General features: G+C 35.4%; 1 protein-coding gene across 5 annotated transcripts in view; it reads left to right on the top strand.

The window, feature by feature from the left end:
* LOC117177444 (protein bric-a-brac 1) overlaps positions 1-19,328 on the top strand; it is a 261,445-nt gene that overhangs the window by 193,226 nt on the left and 48,891 nt on the right. The gene's annotated exons all lie outside the window — the stretch shown is intronic.

Genomic DNA, 19,328 nt, shown 5'->3' on the forward strand with positions numbered 1-19,328 from the left:
ATCGCCCGCTTCCCCGCTGAGTAGAGAGCACCTACTGCTAGGTACGACATATTAAAAATCCGGATGTGGAGGTGCACCGTGATCCTTTCTGCAAACACGGAATTATATGTAAGAGACAAAAGAGCCTCCCGACTGTTGTACGAGGCGAAGCTGTGAGCTATATAGGAACCCGTGATGCCACCCTCGCCTCGTGCTAAGCTGCGATACATAGGCTTAAGCTTCCACTCTCCTCGCCCTTCACCTCAACAGAGCTCTCTCTCTCTCTCTCTCGCAAGCCGCCGGAACACAAGGTCGATTTATCGTTCCGCGGAACTTATCCCCTTTTTCCTCTCGGCACCCCCTTGGCACCCTTTTTTTCCCTCAAAGTCTCGATCCTCGAACATTGTCTAATGCATTTCGCAAACATAGCTTGCGGATCGCTCTCTCGCCAAAACGAGTCTTTATTTAAACTAGGGATTCTTTCTTCAACCTGGCTCACTCGTATGGGGATGGTCTTTTGTCTTTTGTTGCTCAGCTTTTTTTGCATACGGACTGAGCGCATCGAGAGTGGATTCGCAAGATTTTTCAACTGCTGGGGGCTCTAGTTACACATATTCGACGAGGTAGTTTTGTGTAACAATCTTCAGTTCAGTGACCCCCGCCAGGCTTATTTATAATGTCAGGAACCCCTAACAGTATGGGTATCTGTGAAAAAGTATTGGACAGTAAGTTTTAAATTTGAGTTTAGCCTTCTTTTCCCCTCCTTCTCGCAGCTTGGCAGCGAGTCTCAGTGAGATCGCGTTGAGGGGTAAAGGTTGAGCAGTGGAGGGATGTGACGGAGAAACTTTTACATTTTTATTTCTTCGCCTTTTTAAAGTATTCCAGCCAAGAAAAACAGCCATTAGCAAGAGTTCTCGCTTTTCGCGCGAAACTTTTACTCTTCCCGTAAATTTTCGTCCCTTATATTCGCTGTGCGCAAAAAATAGCAGGATAAGTATGAAAGAAGTGAAAGAAGGAGAAGATAAAAAACAAGAAGACGAAGAAGAAGAAGAAGAAGAAGAGGGATGAAGGAGGGCATGACGAAGAATGAGTGGGTTAGAAGGGGTGGTGCCACCCCAAAACTTTTCTTACCCTGCCGTCCTACCCTCCACACTTCACCCCTTCACTCCTTTCCTCCTCATCGTGCCCACATTTTTCATCGTCTATAAATTCTTATTTATATGCGACGCCGTGTTTCTTTTCGATTAGGACGGAGCGTACACCATTCGCCCAACAGCAAAAACCAAAAAGCCTTTCTGCTCGTTTAAGAAGCGGCAAAAAATATTTTAAATCGCTATGATATGAGTTATAAAAATTTGTTATTCAAATTAGAACAAAATATAAGAAGGTAAAGTAAAAGAATGCAACCTATAAGTTTTCTTTCTTCTTTATTTTAGCGTTTTTAATTTAAACTAGAGATTTAAAAAAATTATCCTAAAAGCGAAATTAATCAAAATTAAATCTTTTATGATGTATGAAACAGTTTATACTCGTCAAGCATACTGAGAAAATCGTTAGACGTCTATTTAGTGGACATTACAGTTGGTAATAATGTTGAATTATTTAGCGATTATGACAGACATTTTTATAGTTTATAAGAATAACCTTTATACTATAAAGTGTGGCGATTTTCAGCGTAAAATATATATACATATATAACTTTATATACTGGATTATGAAGGTTGTTATTAACTGTTGCAATTTTCTTGATAATCGAAGCGTGTCCGGAGTTTATTATTGCATATCTTAATCGTCTTTATGATAATTTACTTCTTATTAACACTATTAAATAAAATGTTATATCGATGATCACATCTATAAGTTATGATGATGTAAGATGTTTCCATACACGGAAAACAAAAGTTTTGAATCAAGGAATCTTTTTTCTACCAAAAAACTTGGTCAAAACAACTCAAAATTGGCAACGAATTTGATTGAAGTCATTCCTCTTATTTTTTATGGACTAATTGTGGTGGTCGAACGTTCGAAATTTTTATCCCAAACGTTATACTTGGATAAGTTATTGATTTGTGTCTGAAATAAGAACATTTTTGATTGCGAAAAAGTAATAAAATTTTGATGAAAAAAGCAGTTCTCGTCAGTGTAGGGTGTACTTGAAGCACCTTCGTGTATATATAGGTATATTTAGTTGAAGTTCAATACGAGGGGTGTGTGAGGTGCGGGGAAGGGAGATCGAATAGGTCATTAATCAAACCACACCCTCGCGTCAACAGCCGGGATGTAGGGTGATCCGCGTGAAACTGGACTGTTGATCGAATCTTCTCGAAATTCTAATCCTTTCAACTCTAATCCTTCTATCATTTATTTTCCTCAATTGGAAAAAAAAATTACAGAAAAATTATCATTTTTATCCTGCTAGTAATTACAGGCATCGCAGTCCGTCCCCTTTTCCCCCCTTAAATTAAAAAATTCCTCAAAATAGGGGATATTCCCTACGGTGGATTATACAACCTGCAGTGAATAATCGTTCATCAAAAATACTAATTTATGTAAAATCATTAATTTAATTTGATTAATAATGAAGACACTGTGCATGCTAACAAATTAAAATTAATTATTTTACTCTTGTTTGTGCTCTTAATTAATGGTTATCCATTATAGGTTGCATTATCCACTGCAGGGAGGCTTCTTCTACCATATTTTTCAGATAGTTTATATTGGAAAATATTTATAGAAAAAAAAATTGCTGACGGCATCAGTTATATTATCGACAATAATTTTGTTTTATTATTTGTTTCTGAGAAGTTGAAAGGGTGAAGGGAAAATTGATCCAGTTCTGAATTGAGTTTTCGATCATTTTCTGATCTTACCCCGATTTCCCGTTTAGGTAGCTGCCCCGAAAATGGAAAGTAACTTTTCGAAATCTCGGAATTTGAGACCGAGAGTCGCCCAAGTTTTGTGCCGACTGTACATCCTATTCGCGCACGTGAATATATTAGGGGTGTTCAGTTCCCCTTTGAAACTCAAACATATACAGAAGCGCGGAGCACAACATGTGAAACGCACACAATCGCACAAATTAACGATATTACTTGCACGTACAGGTGGATGGGAATGTGTGCATGACGTATAGTAGAGAGACATAAATGGGGGGAGCGATGGGGTTGGGTTAGAAGAGGACAGGAGGGTGGAAAGGGAGGAAAGGGTGGAGGGGGGTTAAAGGGGTAGAAGGGGTGGATGAAATATTATAATACTCACTTGGCAACTGCGGAGCAACATCGAGCGAATATCTACCGAGTTTCAAACCCGCTAATTTCGAAGCTCTCTCAACCTTGCTTTGGCACCGAAACCATATCTCAATTTACAACCATCTCTTCTACGTGACTCGAGAAATCTGCCTCCTTTCCTTTACCTTTTCCACTCGATTCAAGCATAAACTCGAAAAATTCAAGGATCATTTAGAGTCTATAAATCGTGATAGTGGAAGCACTAAATTCATCATAATCGTCTTCGAAATCATTCACTTTGTCCACATCGAAGTTCCAAAGTTTAAATCAATTTTATTTTTGTTTTTATAATAATCAAAAAAATACCTACAAGACCTAAAAGATCTAAGAAAAAATATTCCTTTACCCTTTTCGATTCGATTCAAGCATAAAATTTAAAACACAAGGATTAATAAATCGCAGAACTAAAAGCACGAAACTAATGCAAATCTTCATATTCATTCATTTACTCGTTTATCCACTTAATCCCCACTGAAATTCTTATGTAATAAGGCGACTACAGACCTTGAATTTTTAAAAGTTGTGTACTTACTTCAAATTTGAGGAATTAGTGCAGACAGCTTTTGGAGAAAATCCAAATTAAGTTAATTAGATCTGCATATTAATTAACGCAAATTCGAGATATAATTCCTGATTAGTATAAGATATTAATTAACGAACTTGTAGCAAATTAATTAGGTAATTTGAATAATGAAAGTACTCCAGGGTTGCGTTTTATTAACGATAAACACTAGTTTCGTTCCTCTTTGACTTGATAAAAAATTTCATTTTATCTCAAATGTTTTAATAAAACTATGTCAAAAATGAAGAAAGTTTAGTCGGTAAAACTCATAAATAATTTATGAGCAAATCATTCCTCCTGGAGTTATCACTCATTATCGATTTCCGATAATGAAAATTTGAATTCTACACAAATTTATCTAAAATATGATAATATTATATAACAAATGTCTATTGTTAAAGTAATTAATATATTATTATTATTATTATTATTTATATAGTTGGAGTTCGAGTCACGTTTAATAAAACGTTTAATCTCTAAATGAGTTTCCTTAAAAATAAAAACGTATAAACTTGGATGGAAGAACCAAGAAAGTTTTCTCCCGGTCTTTCTCGTCTAGTTAAAAAGTCTTTTTTTTTCTTTTCGTGGCTTTTGCAGGCGAGGGGGTTTTATGATGAGGGAAGCGCTACCACTCTCCCCCCTCGATTCCCTTTCCCAACTCGTGACATAAAGTTTATGGTGTTTATGAATATTTATATTAATTTACATTTAAGGGTGCTGATGAACATCAAGAACGGTTCGTTTCAATGAAAATGTTCAATAAAAATTTATCACCCTTGAGGAAAAAAGAAGACAGCATGGATGAAATCGCCCGATGAGTCACGATTTGACCAGACTTGAAACTATAATTTCGCACGGAAGAGGAAAAAATTCAAATTGCGGATTTTCCGAATCGAAAATTAGGGCCGAATATCTTGTGATATCTCAACTTAATTTATTGAGAGATGGAAGATTTCCAACGTCTTAAGATCCAACAGGAAATGCATTACAAAGTTTTTCTATTTGCCATTTATTGTAAATGTAAATTTTCCCGTATCACTCGCCAATGTAAAGACAGCAACTTCAAGTTGAATGGACGGAAGTTCAGCATTAAGAAACCTCGTACTTTATTATTAGAGACATTATTAATTGGCAAAGCAATCTTTCCCGCGCGCTCTAGCGCGCGTATAATATCGCTAGTATATGTATATTCTCCATAATCTATACATGTATGTACTCACAATTGTATGTACAGTGTATACATGTAGAGCTCGGGGGCGTTGGGAAACGGTCGGAGTTTCGGGGACGAAGGAATATGTAGAGGGTGAGATGGGAAAAGGGGAGAACTAGCTCACAATATGAATGGCCGCCTAGAAGCGTTGCGTGTGTGCGTGTTTACCGACACAAAGTCTCGGTACTTGTATACTTGTATAGACTCGTGTATTTGTGCACAAGCAATTCAGTGTGCCGAACACTGCACGGTGCAATGCATATATGTACATGTGAGATAATAGCCAGTGGCGGAGACTTTGTCTTCTCGAGGTATATCGATCTCAACCCTTTTCGAAAAATCAGATCTGCTAAGGGTCAAAAATCACAATTTCTTCTTGCGTTTATAACAGAATACTGTTAAAAGATGTTCTAAAATCATTTTAATGATTATTGTAATATGTTTACTAGTTGCGATTAAATAAAAGTGCATCCGTCGTTGATGATACAAAGAACATACCGGGACAGAAACACAGTAAACCACAGGAATAAATTTTATCTTCAAATTGGATAAAAACACCGCAGCACATTTATCCACTCAAAGATAAAATCAGCCGACGAAAGATAAAATTTGACTGGTGAAAGATAACATTTATCTGGTGAAAGAAAATATTTATGCCACATGTGTGATATGTCAAAAGGCTGCGTCTAGGTTCACCGAAGAAATTTCCTCCAGAAATTTGAAAATACTTGCGGTATTCATTGTTTAAATAGTCTCACTTTAGTTAAATGAATTGAGCCAAAAAAATATTCACCTACACTTGCAGGCTACATAGGGTGCTCTTAGGTTAGTTTATAATGATTTTTTATCAATTTAAAAGTCTGAGTGTCCTTGTCGTCTGAGACACATTCTATTATATCGAAAATAAAGTATTTGCACTAAAATTCCAACTCAATACAAAAAAAGCCTAAAATTCGGACTGTAACCAATTACATATCATGGTAACCATCTCATGCAATCATCTCTCGTGAGATCACTTGACTGCATTCAAAAATCCGTCCGTGACTAATGATACATACAAGAACAACCCCGTGAAGAAAGTGTCCAAAAATTCCAACTCGATGCAAAAATGTCTAAAACAAATTGGGCTGTAGCCACCTTAGGCCTGTGGTTTTCTTTTTTTATATGTTAATCTCTTCAATGTATCGAAAAAATAACTGTTTTCCCTTTTCGAGTGTAGTTAACTTCATTCTAACTATATTTACCCATCTGAAATCTGAGGTTTCGTTTTCTTTTAATTGAAAGACAGAAAATCTTCTTCTAACCGAATTAACGCTCACTTATTACTCACAATGTATTGTTAAAAAAGTAACTAGAGAAAACAATGCGCAAGACCGCTTCTAACTGAACTTTACTCAAGCCCGCAATCAACTGAAATCCGGATCCTAAACCCTTAAACCGCCCGTGATCGTTAAAAATGACTCTGGACTCGTGTGGAATTTAAATCTTAATTCCACTCTTTTTTCCTCTAATACATATAAATTGATGACTCGTGTCGATTTTCGTTGTTCGCCAAGCCTGAAAGCCTTAATAGAGTGTAAAAAGTGTAAAAAGTGTGAAAAGAATAAAAAGTAGAGACTAACACTCATGTATAATCCGGGCTCTGGCCGCAAAATCCGGAAGCGTTTAACATAATTATCGGTGTGAAGCGTGAGAGTAGGGTAGAATATCACGCATAGCGCAAGTGGGAGGCGTCGCGCCGCGACGCGTCGTTTCATGTTGATGTGGTGTCGACGGTGGTGTTCGTGGGTTAATCGGTAGCACGTTGTCGTGGTAAAACATTTTAGCCCGTAGCCCATCCGTGGTGGGAAACACGATCCGGCATGCGGATTTGTTCGAGGTTTCGAATTTCCCAGGGAAAACTGGAAATGAAACTTTCCGGCGCGTGCCTCTGCATTTGCCATTTCAAGGTCGCTTTACCACCACTGAAATTATTAGCCTGGTGAATTTATCTGTTGAACAGTGCACATTTTAGAAGAACCTTTTTTTTTCGAGACAATCAGTGAAACCCTGCGAAAAATGTTGACATTATTAAAACGTGTCACTGTCATTGTTTGTTTTGAATTGTTTGCAACGCTTCGATGGAATCTATGTGTTTACAGAATCTAATTTTTTCAAACATATATGAAACCATATTTGAAGGATGAGTCACAGTCACAAATGAAATGATAAGGCAGAAGTATAATTATTTCCTCTAAAAACGGAAAATTTCAGTTTATTCTTATCAATAGAATAAACAATCATTGGTGCAACATGCATAATACCGTTTTTATGATAAAAGTTAAACATTCATCTCTCCCAATCAAAGGCATTTACTTTTATCTCCGACATTTTAATCTCACGATAATACAATGTATGCATAAAATAGCATCCATACTGCCGTGTCTGTTTTGCGGTTGAGTAGGTTATCCAACCAGACAATGATCGAACCATACAAAAAGAAACAGGTGAAAAGGTGTTGTTATCATTGCATTCAACGAAAAAAAACAAAACACAAAAGTCGCATATAACAAATCTGTCTCATTAAGAGCTTATAATGGTGAAACGTCAATTTCGCGATACACATATGTATTTCCACACGTTCTTCCTTTTATTTTTTTTTCGACCCTTTTCCGAATCGTGAAAGCGTCCAAATGGTAAAAAGGGAAGAAGTATGTACCTCGAAAGATTATGCCTGTTCGAGAATAGACGATACCAACCATTCCATCGAATACCTACCTACCTATCTACCCACCTGTATGCAACGCACGTCTACCTTTTATATCTCGTATTGTGTTCGCTTCATTGAAATGTCAAAACAATGCGTCGAAGCTGCATTTTGTCCTCCCTGTTGTCTCGCCCCTTTTTATTTCAGAGAAAAGTTACTCATGTTCGTCATTTAAGTGCAACAAATTTTTATTCGAGTGGCAAATTGTTGGGAAAGCGGTTCTTTGGTTTGTATTTTGCAAATGCTACCCACTAGTCTTACTCCTCTTATAAAGAATTTTTCCTATCATTCGAACAGCATTCTGAGTAAATAAGTATCTTATTTTTTTATTTGCCTCGTACGGCTATCTCAGTTTTAATAAATAATCTTAAAATTACTGAAAAAAAGTAGTGATAAAATAGACATGATTCAATTTTCAAGTTCAAATGTTTCTCTGAAATGAAATATCTATTTACGTCATTGTCTTTCGTCTCCTTTGCTTTCGAACGTCTATCCCTCCCAAACTTCCTCCCACCTTCGACTACCACGCAGGCTGTCTGGAAGCTGTACTCTGCAATCTCAAGCTAAATTGCCAATCAACGAGGTATTATTTTCCTGTTAGTTTCTGAGTAAAACAAGAATGAAAAACCAAGATGTGGAAGAGTCGAGCCAAGAAAAGATGCGCAGAAACTTGCAAATTTAATGTTTCTTCTCAAGAAGTGCTCTGTGACATTTCTATCTACTTTGGAGATATACTCCGACTCTTCTGTCGTTTACCATTATTTATTCAAAATTTAAGAAATTACATTCAGAATAAGTAGAAATTTAAATTCTTGTGCAACCTAAATTTCTCAATTCAAATTAAACATAAATAAATAATTAAAGGATAAAAAAGGCAACCTCATATCTCCTTTCTCTTTTCGCAACATTAGAATTTTTCTTTAAAATTCAAATGTAAGTAAGAAATTTTTCGAAATTTAAAAATAAAACAATGCACTTTCTAAATAAACTTATCCGTTTTCAGGGACGTGTTAAGTTCTTGATAAGAATGCTAAAAATAGAGTCTGACTCGTGACATAAAGCATTTTATCCTATTACTATTTTTTATTGAACTGTCTATTTATCTCGGGATCATGCAGCAGACAATATTTATCATATTAGTGTTTGATGTAAAGACCCTAATTCTTAATAAATATACTATCCAAATGTTGTTGATCTCAAATGGCATCTGTTCGCATAAAAATATTTACAGATCGTTTGTTATTGTTCTTTGATATTGAAATAATCTGATTAAAAAGAAAAATAAAACCAAAGTCCGATACAATAGTCACTCTACAGTAGAATTCTTAACAATATATTATTATTTTGAAATTTTTTACAATAATTCATAATAATAGTTTTTTCCTTTCTTTTCCACTTTTTCGTAGATTAAAAATTTAAGATTTCTAAATTCAATAGCAACAGTTGGTGGGTTTATAAATTGCAGCTTTTCATATTTAAATGCTTCGATAAAAAAAAATTTTTTTAAACAATTGTTTTATTTTCAACAGATAAAGTAGCTTTGTGATAAAATCTAGGAACGAGGAAGTGAAGTGGAAAGGATGAGAAAGAGAGAGTGAGAAAGGGGCGAAAAAGGGTCGCGGACGTCTTTTTCCCCGGCTCAGCAGGAGTGGGCCTAGAGAAGTCAGACTGCGTACTCTAGAGGTTTCATATTTCCCCTTACATAGGTACTAATTATCATCGTCTCATAGACTCTCTCTCGAAAACGCAGTGAAACGGGCATGTGTATAAAAATCTAAAGGAGAGACACCACGAACAAGAGGAATCACGGATAGGGTAGACAGGCACATTTTATTTTTTTTTTTAAATTATGGGATGAATTTCGAGCGTCGAAAAGAAATTCGAGTGCCAAAAGGGAAGTGGAGATTCGAATGTCGAGTTAAAGATTTAGTAAAAAGAGGATTTATAATAAGGTACGAATTTACTGGTGCGAATTAATCGTTTTTGCTATTTCCCTTCTCTTTGCCATTGTCAGAAAAATGAATAAGCTCTTCTAATTTTCAAAAAAAAAAAACTTTGATAAATCGTAAAAGCAAAAACCCACAATTGGTATTTTCCTGGGAGAGATGCATAAAGTCAAACGATATCTATTATCAACTATTGATGTGGGGCATTATAATTTAAAAATAAAGACATTAAAAGAGCATAAAACGGAGAAATGACTAAGCTTTGAATTCGTTCAATTCGTAATTCACAATTTAATCGACTTTCAAAGAAACTTAAATAAATCTTGAAAGTAAACCTAATGCTACCATAAAGAGAGTGAGTAATCTCGAATAGCCGACAATTGGCACTTTCCTAAGAGAGATGCATAAACTGAAACGATATTTTTGCACAACTCAGATGCGTGTAGGAACTAATATGGGTATCCTGTAGGGCAGTATAATTTAAAAATAAAGACGTTAAAAGAGGGCCGGCGGAAGAAGGAGGCAATAACGGAATTCTAAGTATGACGTAAGAGGGAAAGAGATTCACATGTGTATTATTGAGAGAAGAGAGAGCAAGAGAGAGTGAGAGAGAGAGAAAGAGAGAGAGAGGGCTTTAAACAGAGCGAACTTAAATTACAGTCGATATTAAGATCTTGCGATTGCCTGAAATTGTATGCAAAGCAATTCGCTAGCCTGCTACGTTCCGACGTAGAGGGGACGTGCCACGTCCGGTTTCGAAGTCTATAAATTCAAGGCAACGTTCTTAGGGTAACTTGGCTTCATAACGTTCCCCTTATGTCTCTTCAAATATTAATCGTTCGATTTTCTGATATGAGCCAATCTCAGCATTCATTAATCACTTCCCTATAATATTCTTACCTTGTTTGCTATTTTTTCGTTCTTCCCATTATGGCGAGTTTTAATAAAATTCCAATTTAACTTTTCACATCAGAAATTATTGGAACGAATAAAAGTTGTGGAGGGTGAACTTTGTTTTTGTCTGCATTTTGTTTAGCTTGATCGTCCCCACTTATCGTCTCGATTGCGACATCCCAGGGAGAAATTTCGGCTAATTCACGCGCTTTAATCGTTCACTGATTTGACGTGCAGATGAAAAACGGCCGCCGATAAATTTTGACACTATTCTGTCCATTGCATTGCAATAATACTGGACCATATATTAGAAGGGTTGTGGAATGGGTTTTGTCACGAGGATGAGAAGGGGGTGGCGCGGGGTTGCTTTCGTATAGTTTGTTTGGTAACATATTACGAATTAATACCAACTGCTCCGGTGAAATATTACTGCAAAACACTGACCGTTATTTCGCTCGCCGAACAAATTGTTACGTTCGAATTTCTTTTCAATTTATTTGTCGACCGGGGATATTGTTGGGATATCAGTTCACCACTCCGATTTCTGCATCCTCTTCTTATTAAAACCACCCATTTTTTTAAGTGTTGGAAATAAAGTACATTTATAAATCGAATTACCCCTAGTAGAGATATTTCTTAGTTTTCTGAATGGGTATATGTAAGAAGTGTTTTAGAAATAAAAATTCCGAAATTTCTTTAATATTGAGACTCAACGTCAACTTTTGATAAGATTTAGCAAAATTGTCAAAAAATGGGAAATTTTAGGGCAGAGAGGCGTTTTTTGAGCTGGAACTAAGAGCGCGCGGTGATTTTTATTTGAGGGTAAAGGGGCATTTTTCGAGCTGGAAACGGGGTCGCCACGTGGTTATTGCTTCAGGATAGAGGGGCGCTTTTTGAGTTAAAAAAAGGGACGTCATGTGTTTATTACTTTAAAATAGAGGGGCTATTTTCTAGCTGGAAACGGAGGCATCGCGTTATTGTTATTTCAGGTTAGAATTAGAGGAGCATTTTCCGAACTGGAAAAGGGGGTGCCGCAAGCTTAGGGATTGTCCAAAAATTACGTAAGACGTTTTTCTTTTGTTTGAATAAAGACGAGCATAAAATTGCTGTAAAGTTGAGAAGGACACAACGATATAAACAAAAGAAAAACGTCTCACGTAATTTGTGGACAATCCCTTATTGCTTCAGGATAGAGGGGCGTTTTTTGAGTTGTAAAGAGGGGCGCCATGTGCTTATTACTTTAAAATAGAGGGGCTATTTTCTAGCTGTAAACGGAGGCATCGCGTTATTGTTATTTCAGGTTAGAGTTAGAGGAGCATTTTCCGGAACTGGAAAAGGGGGTATCGCGCGCTTATTGTTTCAAGAAGAGGGGCGATTTTCGAGCTGGAAAAGGGGGGCATCGCATTATCATTATTTCAGGACAGAGGGACGATTTTCGAGCTGGTCAAGGTGGAGCCGCGTAATGTATAGTTTTGAATAGAGGGACGTTTCTCGACCTCATTAGTGATTTTTAGTATAGCTGACGCTAGCCATGTAGATGAAAATTAATTACTTCAGGTTTCATCGCATTTTAGCCTCAGAGTTAATTTCATTTTTATTTGCATACAATAAAACTTCTATTTTTTATTCATATTTTCTTTTATTTGATACGAATAAAATTTCATTTGCTTGGCAAACTAAATTTTTATTTTCCCTAATCTCTTTCATCCGCGAGAGGATTTTAATTAAAAATAAAAATATTCTCTTAAATTTATTAGTCTATAGAGAAAGCGGAATGGATTCATTAAAATATTAATGTGTTGTATATTGACAAACATTGATCGATGTTTCCGATTGCTTGCATTTATAGAAATTGGAAGTGGAAGCGAAATATTTCATATATTCGTATCGAGTTATTCTGTAACTGGTCTATTTAAATTATTTTTCCACTCTGGATTGAATCAGGCCAGCTGCTCGAAGCATTCGACTTCTTATAAATATTTTCAAAGCTATGTATAAAAATAATATATGACTCATATTAGCTGCAGTTAACAACGGAAAACAAGTAATATGTTTTGCATATTAAACCAAGACATTTTTATATAAAAATTCCATATTCGTTATCTATACGATTTTCTCTTATTGAAATCATTAGAACACTCAAAAATTAGCGGCCGTTTTTAAGAAAAAAGTTTCCAGCCACCTCTAAAAATTTTCCATTCACCAATCATTATCTATAACTTTTATAAACAATATTTTGAGAATAATCGCATTTTTTCAAGCACAAAACGGATATCTAACTTTCATCCATTTCCTCGTAAAAATGCTTTCAGCTTCCGTTAATTTCACATGTTTATTATTTTGTTCGGAAAATTCGCTCCCACTTGTATTTGGTACTGATAATATTTCTCGATGGAAAAGGATTTTTACGATGGAAAAGTAGGAAAACATTTGTATTCATTCCATCGATTAGCGACAATAAAAGTATTGTGGATAAGGTCCGGTTTTGATCAATGTAATTTTGAAAAATGTTAACTACTTTTTATAAATCACACAAGGACACAAAATGTCACTCCGTCGAGTCTTTCAATTTTTTGAGAGTCATAAAAATGATTATGCTGCAACGGAAGCTCGGTTATTTCAGCGAAACAATGATATTTAAGCACCAACGATAATTCAATTTGATTCGATGGTAATTCGGCAATTTTCAATGTACCCAGTTATGCAGGAAGTTATAAAAAATAAACGACCAAGCTCGTTAAAAATATGATTTTTTTACGTTTCCCTCTTTTTCAAAATTCTAAAATATGTCCCCTCAATTTCAAGTTCAAAATTGGGCCAGAGGATTGAATTTCATTAATTTTGTGATTCAATCCAAAGGATACTTAATTTGATATTTAATATTTTCTAGAATCGTCTTATTTGATATATGATACTTAATAGGCAAATATGATTCGAATTTTCAAATTATCACAAAAATAAAGAATTTATTTTATAATATTTTAGGTTTACATCATCTTAATCATTTTTCTGAAATGCAAAAAGCACCACAGTTTCATTAAAATTAACAAAGCCTGGCAAATCTCAATATGATTTATGAGTGAGGAAAAGTTATTCTTGTTTTTAAAAAGAACCCGAGGCGTTATCAAGTCCGTAATGCTTATTCATACTTTCTTTGTCTCTTTTTCTTAAATTTATTCTTTAATAATCACATGGAAAGTTTTTTTTTTGTTGCGAGCGTCGGCAATGTTAATTCGCAGCATGGAATAAAAAGGATGTGGGGCTAGACTAAAATAAAGAGGGGGAGTGAAATAAAAAATAAAAAAGAGAGCGCCATCGATCATTCTGTTTACCGGTTTTTCAATAACCACTCGTGTGGATATTTGTAATTGCAAAACGAGGCTAGCGGTTTTTATTCAACCAATTGTCAGGACCATTTTTAATTTCGAATAATGAAGCTACCACCTCGTTATTGATTTGGCCTTTTGTTGATATTCGTTATTAATTTTTAATCGACGATTGAATCGGAACTTGCGCCACTTGACAATTCTTTGTATTGGCAGATTTATGCAGAATTTTATTGTTTTCAACGCATGCAAACAGTATCTTCAGTTTTAATCCTTGATTTTTAATTGTATATTCCCCTTCAAAAATATTTTTGTGTTTCTTGGTGGGGAAATGGTCCCAAAAGATAATATTATCGAAACATTCATTTTAAGGCCATGTGATGAGTGGGTCACGTGATCAGATTCCTACCTTACCGTCACTTTTTTTATTTCCCAACTTATATTCACACGAAACGCCACATCGAGTTGAAAATTTGGGATACTAAACATGAAGCATTAAGAAAAGTGGGTCTGGTCCTAAATTTGTATAATTATGAAAACAGTTTTTTGTTGTAAATAATTTTGTTTGCTCTTTTTTTATTTCCCAACTTATAGTCACACGATATAGGGTCACGTGATCAGATTCCTACCTTACCGTCACTTTTTTTATTTCCCAACTTATATTCACACGAAACGCCACATCGAGTTGAACATTTGGGATACTAAACGAGAAGCACTAAGAATGGTGGGTCTTGTCCTAAATTAGTATAATTATGAAAACAGTTTTTTGTTGTAAATAATTTTTTTTGCTCTTTTTATAATTTTTAAAGTTTAGGGCCAGACCCATATTTCTTAGTGCTTCTTATTTATTATCCTAAATTTTCAGCTCAATGTGGTGCTTAGTATGAAAATAAGTTGGCAACCAAGAAAGGTGGCGTTAAGGTAGGAATTTGATCACGTGACCCACTCGTCACATGGCCTTAAATGCTTTAAATTTGGAAAAGGGGATCTTACACTGAAGGTGACTTGTGTGGCTGGGAGAGCTGTAAAGGGGTTGTTTTTGTACTTGGAGTGACATCTGACGGTGGGAAAAGCTAGAAACGATTTGTAAGATTTGTACGATGGGAAAGGGACAATTTTGCACTACTAATGGTCACTTGATTTTACACTCAGAGTAACTTGTGATGCCGTTAGGCCTGGAAAAGGTAGTTTTTTACTTAGAATGACTAGTGAGCTGTTAGAGCTGGAAAAGGGCAATTTTACATTCAGTGTGTTTTATGAGGTGGTGATCTTAAACTTAGGGTGACTTGTGAGACTGTGAACAGCGAGAGCTGGAAAAGGGCAATTTTACATTGACAGCATTTACTTGGTACCTGTAATCAGTGAATAACTAGTTTATAAAATCGAGATCCAGTTTTCAGGTCATGAATCGATGCAAGCAGGAAATAGGATGAGGAATTATGTATTATTAGTCTTAGGGATATAATTAATTTTTTTAACTCATCTTTATTTCATATAAATCTATAAATGTAATTTTTAAGCCGATATCTTGACTACAATTTAATTATGATGCAATTTAAATTTAAATATGCATTGGGTGATCAATCGTGGCTCTATTTTTTCAGGGCACTTTTGCCGCGGCGATTGCAGTATGGCTTGCGAGGCATTAATTTTTTAATTGCTTTCTGTTTTTACAAGCGATTTTGCGCTGATCGAAAAATCATTGCCGCTTCGTTTCCAACCGCGGTTTCGATACAGCTGTTTGTTCGCTTCGCTTCTCTCTTTCCCTCTTTCTCACTCTCTCTCTGTCAATTTTTTTGAAAACGCGGCTTAAAAATTAATATGCATGGGATTGGTGAGCCAAACGTTTATCTTGCTTTTGATTTCGTTTCGAAACATCAACAAACTGCAATTCGCGAATCAAAGATTTTAAACAATATTGTCGAAGTAAATTAGATAAACCGCTATACGTATGCAAAAATAAAACTGTCAATTTGTTTAATTTGAATTGAAGCATTAAGGAGCGTTGTCCCAATTTGACTATTGGGTTTGTTGTTCCTTTTTTAGTTGTAAAGAATTTCGCAGCTTTGAATGTTGGGCGTGAAAGAAGAATTTAAATTTTGATTTACTCAGGATTTCATTTCCTACTATATATTTATATACTAGTTTTGAAGATATTCATCATTTTTTAACACTCTGAATGAGTGCAGACAGCATTTAAATTTTAATTAACCATATGAGGTCTCATTTAGTCGCAAGTTCTCAGACGTGTTAATCAAAGAGAGCGAAATACTTGTCGGATCTTTTGTGCAGCCGCTTTTCCGGTGCATGGAAAAAATGAGCCCAATTTTGGTTGAGGGACAATATAGAACGGAGGTCATCGGGGGCTATGCGAAAAGGGTAGAATCTCGGCCTCAAGTGTTTCACTTTGATGTGCGACCTGCCCCAAACTCGACTTTGCCACCCACCCCCAAGTGGTAGTCGGCTTCAAAGAAGAAAACTGCTATATACTTCGAGCGCGCTAACTTTTCTCTGGGGTGACTCGAGAGAGAGAGAGAGAGAGAGAGAAATAGAGAAAAGGGGAAAGGAAAAAGAACTCCACTACATGAAAAAGAAAGAAATTGAATTTAAAAAAAAAGGTTATCTTGTAGAGTCTCGAAAATGTTACCCGATGGGAAACGATTTCTCTTTCTCACAATTGCCCCTTTCGAAAATTAAATCATACCCAGTTATTCTTGCAAATTTCTTTATTACCAAACGAATACTTTGATCAAATGCTCATTTTTATAATTGCTTCTCGTTAATTATAAAAATTTCTCGAATTTGGTACCTCGACTTCATGTTCTATCATGATCTAAGAAAGTTTTAGATAAAACCCGTTATTTCAGGATAGAGAGGCGTTTTTCAAGTTAGGCTAGGTGCCATCGTCTACACTATTTCAGGATATTGATGAGCCTGCTTTTTTGAGCTGGAGAAGGGGTACTCCGTGATTTTTATTTTTCGATAGAGGGCGTTTTTCGAGCTGGAAAAGGGGGTACCGCATTATTGTTATTTCAGGATAGAAAGGTCTATTTCAAGCTGAAAAATGGAAGCCGAGTTCATTTTTGCATTATAGAGGGGTGTTTTTCGAGCTGGAAAAGGGGGTGCCATATCATTATTATTTGAGAAAAGAGGGACGTTTCGCGAGCTGGAAAAGGGGCCGCCACCTAATTCGTGTATAAATTTTCTGGGGATACTGTAATTATAGAATTAATTACTGACCTTTTTTTAAATGGCTTAAATTGTTTAAAATTTCTGAACGGACAGTCAAAATTATGATAATTTGGTTGAAAGAAATAACTAATTGATTTCGTGGCTCGTTTATGATTTTATTTTTTAGAAAAAAATTCTGTAATTTAAATGAGTTTTCCTGAATTTTGATTACTTCCTATGTGGGATGTTTTCCCTGATTGATTGGAAGATCTGCGGAAATTTTCGGCTGATTAATTTTTACCACTACGCTAATAGCCTATGATTTGTATAACTTGCCCGCGAACCGAGAGGGACAGCTTTTCCGGACTATTCTACACACAATTTCGTGTTTAATATCCGAAATAACTGGACTTCCGCCATTTCTCTCTTCACCCTCATTTTCCCACCTCTCTTTCCACGCCGCTTATGCACATGTGTCATACTATCACAGAATCAAAAGTTCATCTATACTGTAAAGATTGATTACCATCTCGTAACAAATTCAGAGAATACAAGTTTTTTTCTGAAAAAGGTATATAAAATTTCTTCTTCTCAAAATATCTGTCACTGTTTTCTTAATTCGAAATATTCTTCTTGAACTTGAAAATTTATGTTTCTTGTATAAACCACTTATCTTTCCGTTCTTACTTATTGATTCTATAATATGGAAAATTTTTCATAAAAATTTTAAAAGGTTTTCCATATTTTCCTGGGTGAATATCTCTCAGGGAGATAACCGGAAAAGCATAAATTTACAGAGTATTTAAATCAGTTCCTTATCTTATCACCCTGAAACTTCGCGTTGGTCCTGGAATTTTGTATCCTAAAATAAAAATTCTGAAAATAGATCAACCATCGTTTTTTTTTTAGGTTTGTCATTTAGTTACGACTATGTTATAGAAGTTATTGTTTATATCATTTGATAAGTAAAGTTACGATTAATAATATTTTGTATAAAGAAAGTGAAATTAAGAAAATATTTCAAAATCCAAATTTATCCGTTTCAAATAATTGTCTTCTACTATACAACTATACTAATCAAACTATTGACAGATTGAAATTTAGAGATTATATTCACAATTTTTTATTAACATGCATTTATCGCAATCGGACTTTATTAAGCTACTAACTTGCATTGGCCAAGAAATTAAAATGACCTCAGCGAATTATGCCTCGAAGCAATAGATTCAGAAATCGAGGAGCGGAATTTATGGTGAGAAATTTTAACCAGAATAAATTTTGCAACGAGTTTAGTTAAAGGCTTCATTATACGGGAGTTTGAATTACATTATTATAAATAACAATTTCTCAATTGATTTGCGTTCTTTAAGCTATTTTCCCAGGCCCTTAAGTTTTTCAAATTAGGAATCAGAAAGAAGGAAATTTTTCAAAAATTTAAGGGAATGAATTGTCAGTTGAAAAAATTAATGTTCAACTCAAAGAAAATGAGTTTTCAAAAAAGTAGTTAAATTTTCAAATAATAGGCTGATTTTGGTAAACTTCAAATTGTGAAATTACCAAAAAAAAATTGGTGAACTTGTATCACTCTGATAAACGTCCTCATGAATCTGGTAATTTTAACATTTTATGACTGTAGATAGCTCTCCTTTAAACGTGTTGAATTTCCAAAAGATTTGCAGAAATAACAAATTTGGTAAACATAGATTTCTGTAACGTAACAGTTACACGAAATTTCATTTTGCACCAGTTGAAATTGCAGCAATACATAATACATTTCAGTAAGAAAGTGAATCATATTGTTGAAACGTGTATGTGTGAAATGGACTGAATTCCATTTGTTGCTAATTTCCCAACAAGGTAGATCTCGATAGAGGTAGAGCTCGATGCCCGATTTCTGGACAATTAGTAGCGCTGATCGAATGAGGGATCGATTTTTGGAAGTTTAGGCTCTCTTGACCGCAGACTCATCGATTACAGAGACAGAGATGTACCTACTCCAGTTCTAGACCGTTCGCAGATACCAATCACTAATGCGCTGGAATAGATTAATTTTGACCAATAGTAGAACTTGGTTCGAACTGCCTGAAGCGCAGCGCATTACTCAATTATTTACGCTTCATTAAGTATATATCCCAACACCACCGAGAGTGTGTGTTGGGGGATGCAAGGGATGCGAGTATGCGTGAGGCTACTGCCAAGTAACCCCC

Source organism: Belonocnema kinseyi, chromosome 7 (assembly GCF_010883055.1).
Source record: "Belonocnema kinseyi isolate 2016_QV_RU_SX_M_011 chromosome 7, B_treatae_v1, whole genome shotgun sequence".
NCBI lineage: Eukaryota > Metazoa > Arthropoda > Insecta > Hymenoptera > Cynipidae > Belonocnema > Belonocnema kinseyi.